Source organism: Eublepharis macularius, chromosome 1, assembly GCF_028583425.1.
Source record: "Eublepharis macularius isolate TG4126 chromosome 1, MPM_Emac_v1.0, whole genome shotgun sequence".
Lineage (NCBI taxonomy): Eukaryota > Metazoa > Chordata > Lepidosauria > Squamata > Eublepharidae > Eublepharis > Eublepharis macularius.
The window spans coordinates 211,985,885-212,005,290 of NC_072790.1; the positions used below are offsets into that span (position 1 = coordinate 211,985,885).

Consider the following 19,406-nt stretch of genomic DNA (forward strand, 5'->3'; position numbering starts at 1 on the left):
CCATAAGGGAAAGCAAGTTTCTATATGTTTCTCCACAAGAGAGAAAACACCTGAGCGATAATTTTCACAAAACGACAGAATCAAGTTCCCTATTGTGGGACTTCCCCTTCAAGGAAGGAAGTAATGGAAAGAAAACTATAATCTGCCCCTCACGAGTCATGTATCATTCCAGACAGGACATATCACTAAATACAAAAATGGATTCCTGACACGCTCGGTTTTTTTTTTTTTAAAAAAAGATCATGGTGACAATCCTCCCCCACAGTCTCAAGTGGCCTAACCTAGACCATCTCCGTGCTACCATGTCCGTGGGCACTCGCCCCATGAGCGTGCAGGACTGCACTGTCTGCTCCCTTCTTGCTCTTGTGTGGCTCGCTGACCAGAGCCCTGGGTAGGCCCAGTCTGTCGGCTGACAAGTCTTCGGGGCGCTTCTCCAGCCCGATGCAGAGAGCGGGGTGGGGGGAGGCGGGATCAGCCCCGGGCCAGAGCCCTCCCCCCCTCCCCCCCGGCCTTTGCTGGCTTCTCTGCCCGCGCGCCTCTCTAGTGCGACGCTCTCGCCGCTACGCGCGCGCGCGCGCGCGACCGTATGTGCGAGCGTTCTATCTCCGCCCTCTTTTTTGCTCCCTGTCTGAATCAGTGCAGCTGTTGCTGTGCGGGCGGGCATTGGAAGGGGCAGGCCGGCTGGCTGCGGATTCCTGGAGTCCACTCCCTTTCTCCGCTGCCCTCCTCGGCGCCGCTTTCCCTCTCTTCCTCTCGCTTCTTCCTCCCCTTCCCTCTTCTCCGCCCGATCCAGCCGCCGGGGCTGCCGCTTGCTCTTGCTGCATCATCATCATCACCCACCCACCCACCTACCTACCCGTTCACCCACCCACCCCTCCTCCTCCTCCACGCCGCCGTCACTGCTGAGAAAGGGAGCGCACCGCATTGCCTACAAGGGCGAAGGAGATCGGATCCCCCCTCCCCAAATCCCTGCGAGGAGAGGTAGGAGCTTCCACCACCCCCTTCGCGTATTGCAAAAAGTCTGCCAAGAGCAAGAAGGAAGGGGAAAGAGAGTCTTTATGCCGAGCGCGGTGCCTGGCTTTGCTCCGGGGGGGGGGGGGGCGGGATAGAGCGCAGAAGACGGGGAGGGCCGGGGTGGCGCGGTTGGTGATGCGGTTATTGATGGAGTTGCGCGGGGAAGGCGGCGGCGGGAGGGTGCATGGATAACGATCCTGGTACTGCGACGAGGAGAAGGGGATCCGGAGGTCCTTTCTCTGTCGGGTGTCACCGAGACTGTCCAGCAGGTGAAAGGCTTCCACCATCACGTTGCAGAGAGAGGAGGCTTAAGCCGGGCTCTTCCCCCCCCCCCGCCCTGGATCACTGAAACTGCAGGCTTGTTTTGTTCGGAAGATGCTGATCCCAGTCCCGGGAGAATTGGAGGAGAGCGGCGGGAGGGAGCGGGGGTGGGGGCGGCGGCGGCGGCAGCATATGGCCCCAGGCAGGCAGGCAGGCAAATCCACCCCCAGGCACACGACCCGGGAGGCTGGAATGAGGGTCTGCTTCCCATCAGTGGCCACGGGTTGCAAAACAGGCGTGGCCGGTGGTGCTCCGGTATCTCAGCCCCCTCCCCTCCCCGGTTCTCGCCGCTGCCCTCCATCGCTTTCTGCCGAAGGGCTTGGAGGAGGCTGCTCGGTCTTCTTGCTCTCCCCCTCCCCATAAGACTTCAACAGGTTTGTGCCAGCGGGAAAGGAAGGCGAAGGGAGGGGGGTGTTCGGGCGGGCGGGTTTATTCTTCCTGCGGATCCCGTTTATTGACGGAATGACTGGTCCCATCTCCCTTCGCGCTTGCCACTCCGCTGTGATGTGTAGGTCTGTATTTGCTGGGGGGTACCTTGTCCCTCCCTGTATCTTCTTCTCTTGGGAAGCGATTTCTTTCTAAAAGCATAGGGGGCCTGCCTGCCTTTGAGGGGGACGAGAGGAAGGCTGTGGACGAGGAAATCAGACCTGTCTAAAAGATTTCATCCTTTTTAAAAATATGATTTTCCTCGCTCCCATTTCCCCCCTCTAGCCCTCTGCTTGGGGGGAAATGATGCAGCACAATGCAGTAGCCCTTTGACAACCTTCCCCTTCTGCTTTCCTGGATACATTTTGCAGGAATCCCACAGTCACTCTGTGCATGGCCACAGCCCCACCCTGCAGGAAATCAGGTCCAGTTTTTCTTCCCCCCTTTCCCTTATCTCCTCTCCTTTATTGCTGGAAAACCTCATCTGTGTGCCCCCACCCCTGTCCTGGCAGTCAGCCTCATGCAGGTGTCTTTGTAGAGACTCTTGACATTTTTGCTTATTTCCCCCCCATCTTTACTCATGATCTCTGTAATGGGGGGGAGAATGTGATTGCAGTTCTGCAGCTCTAATGCGGTCAGATGGAGTCCAGCCTGCAGCTGTGAAACATTAATCTGATACTACAAAAGTGGCAGCATTAGGGAGGGGTTGCTTTAGCCGGAATGTTGCTGTAAAGAAGAGAAGAGAGGAGGTTGTGCATTACACTTGTCAGGGAACATCATTCCTGCCCATTGACCAGTAAATTAAAACTGGTGGTTGTGGTGTGAAAGAGTATTCCCACTGCTGAAAGGACAGCACAGCTGGCTAATTTACCTCTCCTTTATTTTACCGTTTACCCAAAAGGAAACTGCTGTTTCACCATCCTTCCTTCATAATGAAGACTTCAGACTCTGGATGACTTTAAGGCAGCAAACAAACAAACAGAAATAGAGAGGCATTGTGTGCAATTGATTGTGTTACACAATGCACTTACTTCTTGAAATAGATTGAACTCAAAGCTGTTTCTAAAAGAAATGTACAGTTGATAAGACAATTGGGCCATCCTCTCTTTGACAGCTATGCATTGTAATTGGTCCTATTAAGAGGAGAACATTTTTTAAAAAGCAGCTCACATTTCTGCATTTTAAATGAATTTCCCTGCTTTCCAAGTACCTTGATTTGTTCATTATTGGACACTTCTTTTTCTTACTGCTTTTGTTGACTTTTTTAGGGACTTGAAAAAATCCTACATCAGTACAATGAACACCAAATTAATTGATATAACAAAGGGCATTGGTTTTCATACATTAGATTCATTAAACTCCTACAGGTTTTCTGTTTCTGTAAAAATGGCGTAGTTGTGAAATACACAGACCTGTCAAATCTATTTTCACTAACTGCTGAATCTGGTTCTGGCTTTAAAGAAACCTTTTCCATACCTTGCATAAAAACTGGAGGTGTTTTGGCAGTTGTTCTTCAGATAGGCCTTGTCTGGTGCATTGGATTGGCATGTACATCCTCCAGTCTTATAGATGTGAAAAGAATTTGCACTTTTATATTTACAATACAATAAATGAGATAGAGATCCTGTTTCTGTCTAGATTGTCTACTCAAGCATCTGCAATTTTATTGTAAGATTGTTCAGCATTATAAATATTGAATGAATAGACAAGATGTTCCGGGAAATGGAAAAACAGAGAAACCTCTCGTGGTTTTATATCCGGTAATTTGAAACATTTGGGCATAGCATAGATGACATTTTAAAAGGGATTAGAGAAATTAATGGCTATCAATGGCTATTTATCACGATTGGTAGAAATAAAAGTCCCATGGTCAGTGGCAGTATATCAGATATTAGTAAACAACAGTCATTTATGTGTGTGACTGATTTTCATAGTGTCCTGCTTGGGGCCTTTGATTGGCCATTGTGCTAGATAGACTTCTTATCTGACTCAGAAAGCTCGGTTTTGCTCTGAAGTGCTGTTGTCATGGTTTCTCTATAGGAAATTGATTACTGTCAAACATTGTTTTTCAACCCAAGGTATTTCGGTTGGATCCAACCTGCTTTTCAGTTTGTAAAAGAGGAAGGAGCGTGTCTCCTTTGACCAACAAGAAGAGTATGCTGAGGATCATGGGATCTGCATGGGCAAAACCCATGTGGGGCAAAGGCTGAAGCAAGGAGGGGAACTAGATGAGAATGAGTGAAAAAAGCTGGCTGGATCCAACCCTTTGTCTCTCTGAAATGTATACTTTCAGTGAATTATATATTCATGGGAGCAGAGAACCAAATGATGGCTACATACATTTAAAGATGGCCTCTAGACCTTAGATTGTTTATAATTTTATTTTAAGAAATGGCATCAGAAAGGAAGTTTCACTGGGGACATCAGCATTTTGATGTAGAAACCAGGTGCAAATTCCCAGCCGAGAACATTTGTATGTACCATGAAACCTCTAGAGTGAAACAAACCTATGACGACAGCAGCAGTTACGAGAAGCAAGCAGACAACGGATCATTACATTTATTTTTAAAATGGCCCAGTTTGTACACACAGCAAACAGCGCAGCTCTTCCTGGACTGTACCACTTTAGGATGAAAGTGGAAGGTTGGCAAATTTGAATGCTGCTCATGGGAGGGAGGGAAAAGCCGTGTGCATAGAAAAATTACATGCCAGGGGAAAGAGCCTCAGTATTTCACCCAAAGTACTAATTTTCTAAATACAAGAATTTGTTTCATCGAAATATGTAACCTGTTGTCTGAAGTGGTATATTCCAGGAAAAAAGGTTCTGACCCATACCTAAATAAACACTGACGTGAAACAGTCCAGGCAAGTAGGTGTTTTATTTGCTTAGGTTGTAGAGGTGACCAACATGACTAGAGCACAGCTGCATTGAGACGTCACAGTGGTTTAAAAACCATGGTTGCATCAAACCTTGGTTAGTTGCTTTGTCAGGATGCAGATGGTCCTCCAAACCAGGAGTTGTTGGTTGGTACTAAACAGATTTCAAATAAGGTTTTGTAGCTGGTTTGTTTGCCATAGATAACTGAATTCACAAACCAAGTTTCATCCCTTGTAACCACTTGGTCACAGAGATAGTAGTATAGGAAGAATTCCTCTCTGCTAGGAAGTGGGAAAGGTTCAAGAAGCAGCCAAACCGGGATATTTCTCGGAGACTAAACGTAGTTTGTTGTACCTCATTTTGTATTTTGACATCCAAATGTAGCATGTAACTTGGTGAACATATGAACTAGCTGTTCTTGTGAGGAAGTTGGAAACAATACCTTAAGTATTCTACTTGAATATAGATTGTGCATGCCATATTATATTGATAGACCACATTTTATATTTTGTAATGTGAAATCTTGGACATTAGAACTGTAATGATTCACATTCTATGAAATAATTTGTTAAACAGTATGCACTTTAAAGGCACACATTTGTGCATGGAATGGTATTAATATCTGGCATTTATATAGTGCTTTGGACATACTGTTATCTCAGTAATTTATACAGCTGCCCTGTATGGCAGGCTGCTGTTAGTGCAAATGGAAGGGCTGAGTCTGAAAGTAAATATCTGGCCCAGTCTGCCTGATTAAGTTCATGGTTGATTTTGTTTGAACTTCCAATGCTAGAATAGTCTTGGTTTTACAATCATTACTAGAACTGGCTTAATTTTGTAGTTGTTGACTGCCAGATTGTAGTACTAGTAAGTTATTAACAGTTTCTGCTCTCGTGTACATTGAGAGCTGTTAATGTGGATTGTTCTCTTCTCCATGATTTTTATGAAACGCCTCTTTAAGGTGGTTGTCTGAAATGGCTTCCAAGTTTAAGACAAAGTTAGGAATAAGTTGTACGTTTAGGACAAAGAGTTTCTGGAGTTAACTGGCTGCAGCAATTCATGTCTGTAAATATTTTACTGAGATGCACATCTTTTTACTATGATTTCCTCAACCAGAAGAATTTCAAGATGAGATTTTTTAATGGGAACCATAAGAAATAGTGACTTTCCCCTGCTGATATGTTTGGAAATGGTCCAGTAAGATTATGGGAAAATCCTGCAGAAGCCCCATGAGTGAATATGCGTGGTTGATACCCTTCTCTTCCTCTCATACTTGCTGGGGAGAGGACTTCTGAATTTGAAACTCATACATTTATATTAAAGTGTAAATCCAATTATTACTAAAAGCATTTTAAAAAAAAGAATGAGTTGTAATTTAAAGGTTTGGAACCCATATATTCATTTTAAAGATTTACTAATTTTCAAAGGAGAGCCAATTTGATGTACTGGTTAAAAGCGGCAGGACTTTAATCTGGAGAACCAGGTTTGATTCCCCACTCCTTGGCTTGAAGTCAGGTGGGTCACCTTGGGCCCGTCACAGCTTCTTGGAGCTCTCTCAGCCCCACCCACCTCATAGGTGATTGTTGTGAGGATAATAATAACACACTTTGTAAACTGCTCTGAGTGGGCGTTGTCCTGAACTGTAGTATATAAATCAAATGTTGTTGTTATTAAAGGGGTCTCGCTAGACCTTTCTTGAAACAAGCCCTTGCAATTTTTGCAGAAACATCTTCTAACAACTAATGTTTGTTGCAGGATTCTGATTGTTTTAAATGAATTTGTATGAAATGACAATGTAGGGAAAAATAAGCAGTGCATTAACAAAACAGTGGTACCTAATTTGGAGAAAGTGGACGCGACACTGCTGAATTAAGCTTGCCCATACATCTATCCTGTTTGTGTTTATTGCTAATAATTTCATAGTCTCAGAACAGCTAACTGCTTCTGAATTTTTGATTCCACCTTCTCATCATCATTTCGATTTCACAGAAAAGATGTTCTTAGATCTTTATCATTTCCACTTTACTGATAAAGTGCTAGGGGATAGAAGGTGGCATGTTATAGCCTGGTCTCATCAGAAAGCTAAGCAGGGTGAGTACTCGGATGGGCAACCATCGAGGAAGACTCTGCAGAAGGAGGCACTGGCAAACCACCTTACTTGCCTGAAAGGCTCTTTCTAGGGTCACCATAAAGCAGTTACGACTTGATGGCATGCACACATGTGATAAAATGCTGAAGAAATGTTTTATTCAGTGAACCGAACAGTGATTTAAGTCTAGGTCTGACACTTATGCATGTACTAGCTCTAAGGTAACTACTAGGTAGAATTGCCAGCTTCCAGGTGGGGTCTGGAGATATCCCAGAATTACAACTGATCCCGACTACACAATTCTCCTGGAAAAAATGGCTGATTTGAAAGGCAGGCATTATACCTTACTGAGGTCCCTCCCCACAAACCTCTCCTTGCTCTACCCCCAAATCTCTAGGAATTATCCCAACCTTGAGTTGGCAGTCCTACTACTAGAAGATATGGTAGAAGCCATAAGAACATAAGAAGAGCCATGCTGGATCAGACCAAAGGCCCATCCAAGCCATTATTCTGTTCACACAGTGGCTGACCATCTGCCTCTAGGAAGCCCACAAGCAAGATGGCTTCAATAGCATCCCCGTACCCATCCTCCCTAGCAACTGATATAAAGAGGCATACTGCCTCTCGTACTAGAGGGAGTAGATATCTATTGATAGTCTTGTCCTCCATGAATTTGTCTACTCCGCTTTTAAAGTCTTCCAAGTTGCGATCATTACCACATCCTGTGACAGCGAGTTCTGGTCTGCATATGAAGAAGTATCTCCTTGAGCCACCAGTTGAAATGGCAGCCATTTTCATACTGCTTACCGGCCACAGAACATCGCACCAAGCTCCCAGAATGACAGCGTCTTCCTGGCATGATTTCCCATCATAACTCCAGTTCTCACGCGAAATCACGCCAGGAAGACACTGTCATTCCGGAAGCTTGGAACGATGTTCCGTGGCTGATAAGCAATGTGAAAACGGCTGGCTTTTAAAAGGAATCAGACAAATTTGTAGATGATAAGTTTGTCAGCAGCTGTTGATCATGTTGAGTAAATGTGAGCTCGGTGTTCAAATACCTCAGTACTAGATGACCATCATTTTCATGCTCTTCTTGTAAGCTTTCTAAAACATTTGGTCGACTGATTTTAGAATGCAGGACTGAAAGAGCATTGTTTTGCTTATTTTTGTATGTTCTTTACCACCTAAATAATTGTATGTTTCTTAGACTTGCATTGGAATCTTGAACACATTTCTCTTCTTCCAGAAATGCATTTCTGACATCACAGCTTCAGCCTTTTCACTTAGCCAAGAATCCCAAAAGATCTATTTACTTTATGTAAAGTTTCATAAAATTCTTGATTTATCACAGTGAAGTTACAATGTGGATGTATAAATTGTATCAACAAGCAGTTGTAATTACAGGCTACAATGTAGTTGTGAGCAATTTCTGCTCCACATTGTTTACAATGTGCCCTGCAATTCACATGCAACGATCAGTTTTTGATGTTTAAAGGCCATCCAAAGTGCAGGAAACTGGACACAAATTAAACTCATCCCAGAAGATTACTGGTGGCTCCATGCCCAAAAAGAATTTTCCTCCGAGAACTTCCTGTGGTCCTAGGCCCTGATCCTCAGTTCTTCATCCCTTTTTCTCTGGAAAACAGCCAATGGAAACAAGTTGATGGTTCCGATGGGCCAAAAGGAGGAGGCTAAGCCACACATTTCATATAAGGCACAGCCAATTCACAAGCTAGTTCTTGTCCCTGAACATTTTTATCAGACCCTGATAGCGCTACACTTTAATATTTTTCATGTAGATGTGTGTATTTGGATGTGATGTTATGCTTTTGTGCTACATGATTGGAATACTCTTTACTGCTAGTTTACTATAATGGCTTTATGAGGAAAGCTAAAGTCCATTGACTTTAGTGGAAGGGTGTAGCTGTGCTTGAAGTTTAATTGCAAAGATGACAAAGTATGCTTCCAGCCTCAGGGACCACTGCTTGGAGTTCAAAGTGGCCCCAACTGTGTAGCCGTGGACCATCCCGTGTGCAAAATCCAATGAAATTCAGTTGCTACAAAAGCATAACTGTTTTAAAGATTTTAAATAACAGGAATCATGGCTTGTTGATACAATGATCTGCATTACTTTCTTAGTGACTTGGGCAAATTACCTTCTATTACCTGCACTGCCAACTTCACCAGACTCATCCTGCTATCTCTGGCCAATGACTGGAGCCTAATTTATGGTTGTGATTTATGGTTTTACTTTATGGTTGTTTATTTTTTATGGGAAATTTGAAAAATCTAATTCAGGTGCTTTTTATATCACAATAGTATTCACAGGGAAAGTTTCAATACATTTTTATAACTCCTTCCACCCAATCTCTAGACCCACATTTCCTTCACTGATCAGCCTGAGCTTTTAAAATCTTTTTCTTAAAAAAAAAATCTGATTGTGTGCATGCCAGGCTATTCACACACTGCTGACGGAGATTATTTTCACATTTATTTTGCTCTTTTCCTGTATTGCGCATGCCTATCTTGCAACCACTTAGGCGGGAGCTAGAAATGAGAGTGGATAATGTGATTGGTACCAAAAATAGTGTCTCCTCTTCTTCTCTCCTCCAATGTAATGCAAAATGTATGAAATGACATACTTGCCATCTGTGGTTCCCCCCTTCACTTGGTCAGCTACTATTTGCACGGGAAGGTAAATTTAGGCTGTACTGACATGTATTTGAATTATATTATATTATATTATATTATATTATATTATATTATATTATATTATATTATATTATATTATATTATATTATATTATATTATATTATATTATATTATATTATATTATATTATATTATATTATATTATATTTATATGCTGCCTTTCCACCCAGATATAGGGTCCTCAAGGCAGCTAACAACAGATATTAAACATTAAAATAACACACACACTAAAAACATAGGGAAATATGAACAAACACACAGATACACAACCCTTGCAAACTACTGCTTCCCAAATATTTCCAAAGCTGATAGGAGGGGAGAGGTCTCTTGTGAGGACTGGATTTGCAGGGAGGGAGACCCATTTCCTGGGTAACTAAGGGGTGGGGAATGGGGAGATGTACTCATGCCCGCACATTGATCTCATTTCCCCTCCAGGAAACAATTAATAAGGTAAGGTCTTTCTATCTCCTTGGGATCTGATTGGTGCTATTCAGGAAAGCAAGCGAGCCCAGTGCCTGCCTGCTCCTGGAAGATACAAACTGAAACAAAACACGAACTTTTTAGTGGGAGAGATTTGTTTCAGTTTAGTTTCCCATTTTCGATTCAGTGTACTGGGCCAATAAAAGTTACTGCGGATATGCCAAACAAAACAAGTCTTCACCCATTAGTAGAAGTCAATGATAGAGAAAGATAGTTGAATCTCCCTAGGGAGGAAGTTCCAAAGTTTCGGTGCCATGACCAAGAAGGCCCTTTCTCAGGTTGCCACCTGTCTAGCCTCAGATGGTGGGGGCACCCAAAGCAGGCCCTCCAAAGATGACTGGAGTGGACAGGTAGATTCATATGGGAGAAGGCGATCCTTCAGCATGCTAGCCCCAAGCCATATAGGACTAGCATACTATATGTTACTGGGGACGGGGGTGAGGAGAAGCAAAGAATGTTGATGGCAGCACCCCCACATCTGCTGTAATATCTAGATAAATACAGACAACTTTTTAAGGGTTTCTCTCCTTTCCCCATTTTTCCTGCTTCCATGGCTTTAGCAGTATAGAACAGTTGTACACCTTGATCTATGAACAAATTTGGCTAAAAAAAAATCACTAAGTCCACACACAAACTGTGATGCATGTTTTCAGGAAGGTAGTTGGTGATGTGAAAGACCTGAGACCCTGCAGAGTCACTGTATGTGTAGCTGGGTCTGGGCCATGGTCTTTGGCTGCAGACAAGCAATAGTTTTTATGATCACTAAAGATTATATGACATCATTATCCATGGTGAGGCCACAGATATCTTTTGTGGCCAAGCAACCCATGAAGCACTTTCTTTGAAGCACTATAAGGACCTGTAAAAGGTCCAGAGACAGCAATGGAATAGGAGAAACAAGTTAGTACACTGTGAGCAGTTACTATTTTGTTATGAACTTTTTCAGCTCTCTGAAAAAATAATCCAGCTCCATTTAGTTCTATATTCAGGAGAGGGAGATAATAAGAAAACCCTTTCAAGGTTGTGGTGAATTTAGATAAGATGGAGATTGCAAGTAGGGCTACAACAATTAGTCAATTCATCAGTTAGATTAATCAATTAAAAACTCTTCAATGAATGCCCATAATTAAATAGGCAATACATTTTTTAAAAATGTACAGAATTTTTGATCAAAGTACAAGTAGCAAAACAACAGATAACAAGTACTGTCTTAGAAGAGGCACATCTTTTTTCTCTTGAATGCTGCACGAAGGGCCTGTTTTTACTAAAACTGTTGATGTTTTTATCTTAGATATTGTTGTTTTTATCTTTCATTGTAACTTTTAAATGTTGTTATCCATTCTGAGCCCACTTGTGGGGAGAACGGAGTATAAATCGAATAAATAAATAAATAAATAAATAAATAAATAAATAAATACCTTTTCTAAGATGGTGCCTGCTGTGCAAGTATAATTATTTTAAAAACTGTGTTTTGTTTGTATGAAAAGTTACTCAGATTTAATGAATAAATTAACATTCATGTGATTCATTAAGATTTCTGAATTGTGCGACAACAACTAGTTATGTCCTTTTCAAATAATAAGTTTGGAATCTGCAGGATTCATGGCAGTGGCAGGAGACAGGAGAAATTATTTGGAAATTTAATTACGTACAATTTATCTGCCCCTACACAGAAATCTTCCTTCCTATGATACTATATTTAGGGATCAGGGATTGAACAGGTCAGTTTCCCAGTCTCTGCCCCCCTCCCACAGGCTTTCAGCATTCGGTTCCTTTGGGAGCATGTTCAGTGCTCATTGGACCATTTTGTTTTCTTTTCCCTACACCTGAGGTGTCCCCTGAGTATGTAGTAAATTCTTTTCTCTCTCTTTCTTTCTCTGTGATCTCATTTTTCTGGTTTTATGATTGATATAAACCCTCACTTTAATATTTGTTATAGCCTCTGTAATAACGACTAGAAGGTAGCTTCTATCCATACCTATATTGACATACAAGCTAGCATGCAACTACCTTCAAAATAGATTCCTGTTTACTGGTAGCAAACTGCCTTTACCCACTGCCTAGAGACAGCCTTGTCAGCTCCCAAAGTTAACAGCTGCAGTTGTTTCTTGGTACAGATATGAAGAAGCAAAATGTAATTTCTCCTGAGGAAGTTAGAGGTGCTTCAAATATCAGGTTTTTAACACTCAGCTATGTGGTACAGACACCTAGTTCTTTCTTATTTGTACTGTTTGTGTGCGTGTGCGTGTGCGTGCATGTATGCAAGACCTACGACAGTTATTCTAAATGTGTTAGAATTTAAAATCAAAACTGTGAAATCAAGAACAATCAGTTGCACTATAAGATATGGGATGCAGGACTTCAGGGCTCCAAGTTGATCCTTGTGGACAAGGAGAATTCAGGGCTGATGTCATGGACTGGTATGATGGGGAATTTGCCAAGGCCACAGCCTGGCAGAGGCCTGTTGCCAGATGCTTGGCCAGTTTGTTTGTAGCAGGAATGGGAGATCATCACACATAACACATAGGCCTCTGAGACAGTCTCTGATTTCATGCTGGGAGAGCTACCTGGAGGAAGCAGAGCAGAACTCCTTCATGCTCTCTTGAACAGGGCTTTTATAAAAAAACTGTGCTCCAATCCCTCCTCTTAGGATAGTGTGCATGAATGCACATGTATGATGGGGAAGCATGCTTCATAGAGGGGCCAGGGGAGGGGATCTTTCTCAGAGGCCCTTAACTCTTGAAACAGACCCTAGGAATGCCTCCCCCACCCAGCCTTGTTCAGAAGTATGTGGTAATTGATGTTTGCTTGGTTTTGCTTTCACCCTATTGTTGAAGATTCCCACCATCTTGCAAAATTGGTCTGTGTTTTATTGCATTCTTCATAACCTTGTGTGCTTGCCTTCCCACAAGAAGAGTCTGTGATGTAATACTACACAGGTGTAGCAGTGTTCATGCGGCAGCTCTGTGCCCAAGGCTTCCATCTCCTCTGCTACTCTGATTACACATCTGGCTTCAATTTATAATTTTTATTCTTCCTCTTTAGCTTGAGTTGTTGTGAAATGTGTATATTGAGAACTGAGAGCTGCTTGTTGCCAAGAAAGAGCGGGACAGAAAGACTGTGGACTGATGAGAGGCAAGGACTCCCTCTTTCGTTGCTATCTGATTGGTTCTTCTGGTGTTCAGTGGAGTGTAACCGTTTTGAGTGGCCCACTGTGGCTGTTTCCAGATGGCTTACCTGAAGGCGCTCCATGCCGCAATGTTGTGGATCGTGCTGGGGAAAACGCAAAATATCGCGTTTTCTCGTGTGAGTTTTGCGCGACGTGGCATGGAGCGGTTTCAGGTGAGCCATCTGGAAACGGCCAATGTTAGACATAGAGGTACAATTGTGAAATGAAACTTCTTAAGAGTCTGAACATGGGTTTTTTGATGCAATTTGGATTGGGGATTTTTTTTAAGGACTGTGGAGGCAAGAAGGTCTTTTTCAGTGGTGACCCCAGGTGGTAGAATAATCTAGAGCCCCCGAGTGGTATGGCGCACTCCCGTGCCCACAGTGGCCCAATTCAGGCTGAAATGCACCCCGCAGCAGGCCCATTTCGGTCCGAATCGTGCCCTGTAGTGGGCCAATCCAGCCCCTTGGTGAGCGCGGGAACACTCCCAACCGCCCTTTGACCTGAATGATGACATCACTTCCCAGAAGTGATGTCATTGCGCAAACTGGGAGCATGGTCAAAGTGCACGTGCACGTGAAACCAGGACCCAGGGCAGCAGCGAGGTAGGTGCCAGACTCCCAGTCTCCCACTGCGGGAGTCAAGAGACCTGGCAACCTGACTGACTTACTTTGATAAGCCAATGGCTGACTCAGGCAGGTTCATGTGCATTTAACTTGGCTGATGAAGGGGGCCTAGCTGTTGTCTTTTCCCCTGATGCGGCTAGGGGAACAGCTGCTGATGGAAGTATTTCTGGGAAAAGAGGAGCCAAATGGCACTTTGTCTTAGCTAAAGATGTGAAAGTGTGGAAAATTCAGGATATATTTTCACTCTTGTGAAATATTGTCTCTTTTGGAAAGAGTAAAATGCTTCAAGACAAGACTTTATTCACTCAAAATACATAATAAGAAGATTCTTATTTGAGGCAGTCTGCAGAATTATGTTATGATGTTTCCTGTGTATACTGTAGCTATACTATATTTTCAAGAATACTTTTATTCTTTAAGCAAGATGAATTTTGTCCACAATTAATATGCTGCATTGTACATGGTGATAATAAACTATTGATGTGCTCAGTGTTTCCCATGTTTCAAAGTATAACTTGATATCCAGATATGCTGCTGGTTCTGTTGTGACCATATGAGATGTTTCTGTACATAATAATATACATTTTTAAATTTTCTACAAAATATGTCTCTTTTATTTTATTATCTTTTCTGTATCTACCTTTCAGATGGCAAAAAATAGGGTAGCCTAGTTTGCAGCTCTCTTTTGGGTATTCGGTACATTCACAATTTTGCTCGTATAATCATAAAGCATTTTAAAATTTCACAAATATGCCACAATTTTATATGTTAAGTAAGTTCTAAATAATGCATTTGTTAATGTTGTAAAACCAAATTAGGGTAATAAGAAATTGAATATTGCAAATTTTTCATTTCCCCGACAGATCCACATACATTCATAATGATATTACGTCTCTGATTAAAGAGCATTAATAAAAGGAAGCTGACATTGAAAGTATCTGGGCCTCTCTGCTTTCTTCCCTTTTAATTTGAACCAATGGTTGAGTTATGTATGGATTAATTTTACCTTGCTAAAGTTAGGTTGGAGTTTTGGTTGCCACAAAAGAGAGTGATTTATATATAGGGTTTTAATGACTAAGATGGAAAAAAGTCCAGCAGTCTCCTGTGAGCTTGGCACTTAGAGTTAATAATTGTGTTTTCTTTGCCCAAGGGCAAACTAAGGTTGGAGAGATATTTGAGACGTGCTCTTTAAGTAACACAACATTTTGGAGAGAGAGAACAAATGGGAGCCTATGAACATTCACATTGGAGGGGTAGGAAATGGGTCTGGAGGATGCACATCATCTAGGGTTGCCAGTCTTCCAGTGGGAGTGAAGTATTCCCCGCTCCCAGTTCCTGTTTCCTGCTGCCACTGTGATCAAGAGCAGGAGAAATTTTTTTAGAAATGGTTGTTGGGCCTATGGCATGACATTGCTTCCAGGGAAAACCCAATGGCTGCCCCTGGTGTCTCCCCCAGTTCCCCACTGATTGCTAGGTCAGGCCTGGCAACCAGAGGTGCATCTTTGGAGGCCAGTTGCTGAAGGGACATTTATACTTTGCTACTTAAAAGATCTCTTGGGAAGTGACTAAGCTCACAGGATATGGACTATACAAACTCTCACATGTGGACATGTGAAACCTGATATCTGCATGCTACTCCTTGCTGCTAGGAATAGCCCCCTGGCAACATGCATCCACATCTTTTGGTCCCATTTGTATTGGGATTTAGAGATGGTTGATTGGGCTCCCAATTTTTGAGGGGGGGCGGATTATATGTGAGTTTATTTGTTGTGGGGAATAGTTTTGTATGGAGGAGCACACAAAAATCACATGCGTCCCCACCTAGTATCCTGGAGTACATCCTACACACAGCTCTTCCCCCTAGATTTGTTTTCACATGCCTTATAACCACCTATTTGTTATTTTAAAAGTAAGTAGATTCTTCATCATTTTCTGAAAAGTGAGAATGTTGTACTCATTCCAGTGACACACTTTCTCCCAGACTTTCAGGAGGCAAAAAGGATTGATGAAAAATGAAACTACAAAGTAAAGATAAACAGACCTACAACTGAAACAGCCTCATTTGAGACGTCATGCCAATTCTTGCATCAATTTCCAGTGGAGTAAATTATAACTTACTTAGACATCAGTGAGGACAGTCTGATTTTGATGCCTTTCAGGTACTTTTTCAGGAATTCTGTGATGCTACTTATACTTTGGAATTATTATTGCATATCTGAAGAATTTTCACTTATTAAAGCTTTAATCTAAAAAACAGACTTTTGATCCAGGCTATATTTCTTTAAGCTTTTTGTTACTATGAAATTTGAATATGAATTCAAATTTTGAACTTGGAGTTATGAATCTCAAGAACCAGTGTGGTGGAGAGATTAGAGCATCGACTAAGATCTGGAAGACCTAGCTCTGAATTCCCAATCTGCCACAGAAACTTTGCAGATTGGACAAAGTTTGGGTGATTTTCCCGAGTGATTTTCTCAAGGTCATCCAGACCTTGGACAAATCACCCACTCTCAACCTAACCTACTTTACAGAGTTGATGTGAGGATAAAATTGAGAAGGTGAGAATATTGTAAGCCGCTTTAGGGATAAAAGTGGGGTATAAATGAAGTAAGTAAATAAATAATACTGCTGAAATTAAAAAGGTGTTGGTTGGAAGTTACAGCAGCCTAAATTAAAACTGTATTAGGAAAAAGAACCAGAAAGCAGAGTAAGTTGCTTTGAGTGAGTAACTTCATTTTTACCCTGCCTTTCTCCCAAGTGGGGATGCAAAGTGAATCACGTTTTTCTTCTCTGTTTTAACCTCACAGTAACCCTGTAAGGTAGGTTAGGCTGAGTGTGACTGGCCCAACATCACCCTGCAGGCTTCCATGAGAGACTGGAAATTTGTACCTGAGTCTTCCAGATCCAAGCCTGTCACTCTAACCACTGCACCATACCAGCTGAGGGTTTTTAAAAATTGTATATATTATACACAAGCAAAGTCCTTAGAAAACCAATGATGTTTTCCAGAGCAGCCATAGCAATTTGCTACAATTTGGGATGACTGATCTCGGTATACACAATTTCCATTGATAGTGTGTTAAGTCCCCCTTGAATGAAAAGTCCATTGCAGTAGTAACAATGCAATCATTTTAGGGCTGTCATCAACCAATTACAGGTGTTTTTTAGTAGATTATTCTTCTGCCTTTTAACCGATTAACTCATTGAACAAATTTAAATAAAAGTGCAAATCACCACAACCTTAGTCATCATGATGTCTTTTTTGAGTTAAATCTGAGGTAATTTTAGAACTACCATGAACTGTTATTTATTCTGTGACATACATAAATCCACTGCTCTCTCAAAAAGTTGACCAAGGCAGTTTGGGGCTAAAAATCACATAAATATAATAAAAACAGCAAAAGCAGCATCAAAAGCTTTAAAAACATAAAGACAGAATAAACTGCATGAAACAGCAGCATATGTAAAATGAAATGTTGGGTAGAAAACCTGCAACAAGAACTCAGATGAAACAATACCTACATTAAGTGTTGTCAAGTCACCACTGACTTATGGTGATCTCAGCAAGGGCCTTTCAAGGTAGGTGAGAAGCAAGGGTGGTTTGCCATTGCCTTCCTCTTCAGGGTCTTCCTTGGTGGTCTTCCATCCAAGTATTGACTCTGCTTAGGTTCTGGATAGTTTCGGTGGGTAGCCGTGTTGGTCTACAGTAGAACAGCAGGACTTTCGTCTGGTAGTACCTTAGAGACTGACAAGATTTTCAGAGTGTAAGCTTTTGAGAATCACAGCTCCTTTCTTCAGACACTGCAGCCATTCAGACATGTCAGTCTGAAGAAGAGAGCTCTGACTCTCAAAAGCTTACACTCTGAAAATCTTGTTGGTCTCTAAGGTGCCACTGGACTAAAATCCTACTGCTTAGCTTCAGAGATCTGATTATATGAGGCTATATCGTACTGCCTTCACTCCCCAGATTAAAAAATATGGAGGTAAAGGAAACACAAACACTTTTTTAAATGGCTTGGATATGATAGAACTTTGAATGGGGAAAGTTTGTGGAAGGGACTTTTGCTATTTCCCTCTTCCACTGCAGCCTACACTCTCTGAAAAGCTGTTCTTGGGGACTTTCAGGAATGTTAGGGGACAGTAGCCCAAATGCATCACTTTAGTATGTGTTATACCATTTTTCTTAACAACTCCAAGGTGTTACAAACATAACATTTCATATGCAATAAATAATTAAAACATCATATTGGAATTGGTAAAGTTGCTTATTACATAAAGTCAGTGGTAATTATTGACTATCTGTTGGTCTGTTGTGATTGCTTATGGGTTGGTTCGTTCCTTTAATTTTGTTTGATTGGATTTTAAATGATTGCCAGCCACCTTGGGGGTGGAGATACTGGCTTTTGATGACTGAAAGGTAGACACAATCTTTAAATATAAATAAATACACTTCTGTGTGGATCTACACTGTGTGGGAGCCTAAGTGAAGAAATGTAGGTTCACTGGCAAGTCCAGGATCTCTCCAGAGGTACCAGAAGCATTCTTGTTCTGCCACTGCAAGAAAGGGGGGACTCGCTTCTTCCTGCATTCCCTCCATGAAATACAGTTCGGGATCTTTTTCTTAGCAATCCACAGAAGTGGGCACCTCCTAAGGAAAGGGGTGTGTGTGTGTGTGTGTGTTCAGAGTTCCAGTATGAAGCTAGGTACAGAACACATATTAAGGTTAGTTAAAATGAAGTTAATTTGTCCCTTTTGCCAGTCAGCAAACATATCATTTTTCTCCAAATATAGATTCCCTCCACCCCACCAGTAGTGAAATATCAGTCCATCAGTGTGCAGCCACACATTATGAGGATTCATCACTGATAAGTTGCTTTGGGTCCCTATTGGGGAAAAGGGGGGGGTATAAATGAAGTAAAAGAAAATAAAATTATGGGAAGTAATATCCCGCCTTTTTTGTTGTTGTCCTCAAAGTGTTTAGTGTTTCCTCAGTGTTCCCTCCTCCCTGCTCTATGTTTTAATTGTTGTTTTTATATCTTTATATTTGTTTAGCTCTGGTTTTAATTACCTTAATGGTGTTTTGTTGTTTGTTTGGTTTTAATGGTTTAAAATGTGGTTTTATTAAGTGTATTTTAATTTGTTGGCTGCCTTGGTGGTGCTTTTGAGGGCAGAAAGGTGTAAAATAGAATAAATTTAAAAAAGAAACGACTGGCCTGTTTATTATTTGGGGATAAGCCAAAGGTGTAACATTGGTGAAGCATCAGGATTTGAACTTGTTGATTGTTTACAGCTGAGCCTACTGCCTGTGCAAAGGGCCTGAAGGACTTTCTCCGACTTTTCTTTCAACAAACAAATATCTAATTAAAGTATTTCAAGATGATCTGGAGCCATTCTTGGCAGAAGGAATGTGGTGCACAGCTGTGTGTAGCTTGGGGATCAAGCATTCTAATTAAGCATGCATTTATAGCACCAACGGAATGCAATGTGAGGTTAGCTGTGTTGGTTTGGTCTTGGAGGAGGCCAGAGCCAAATCCTTGTACGCAAATGGTTGTAATGACATTGGAAGGGTACCTCATTTGCTTGATCTGACTCCTATGTAAGTCAATGAGTAGAGTATGTGGTAGTGTATGAGCTTTTGTGAGTCACAGCTCTCTTCTTCAGATCTGAGGAAGTGAGCTGTGACTCCAGA

General features: G+C 41.9%; 1 protein-coding gene across 1 annotated transcript in view; it reads left to right on the forward strand.

Moving 5' to 3' along the window:
- The first annotated feature begins 663 nt into the window (after positions 1–663).
- Positions 664–19,406, forward strand: part of SPTBN1 (spectrin beta, non-erythrocytic 1) — a 227,642-nt gene continuing 208,899 nt past the window's right edge. The window contains exon 1 of the mRNA XM_054986560.1: positions 664–981. The gene's annotated coding sequence lies outside the window, so the exon portion shown is untranslated. The remainder of the gene's footprint in view (positions 982–19,406) is intronic.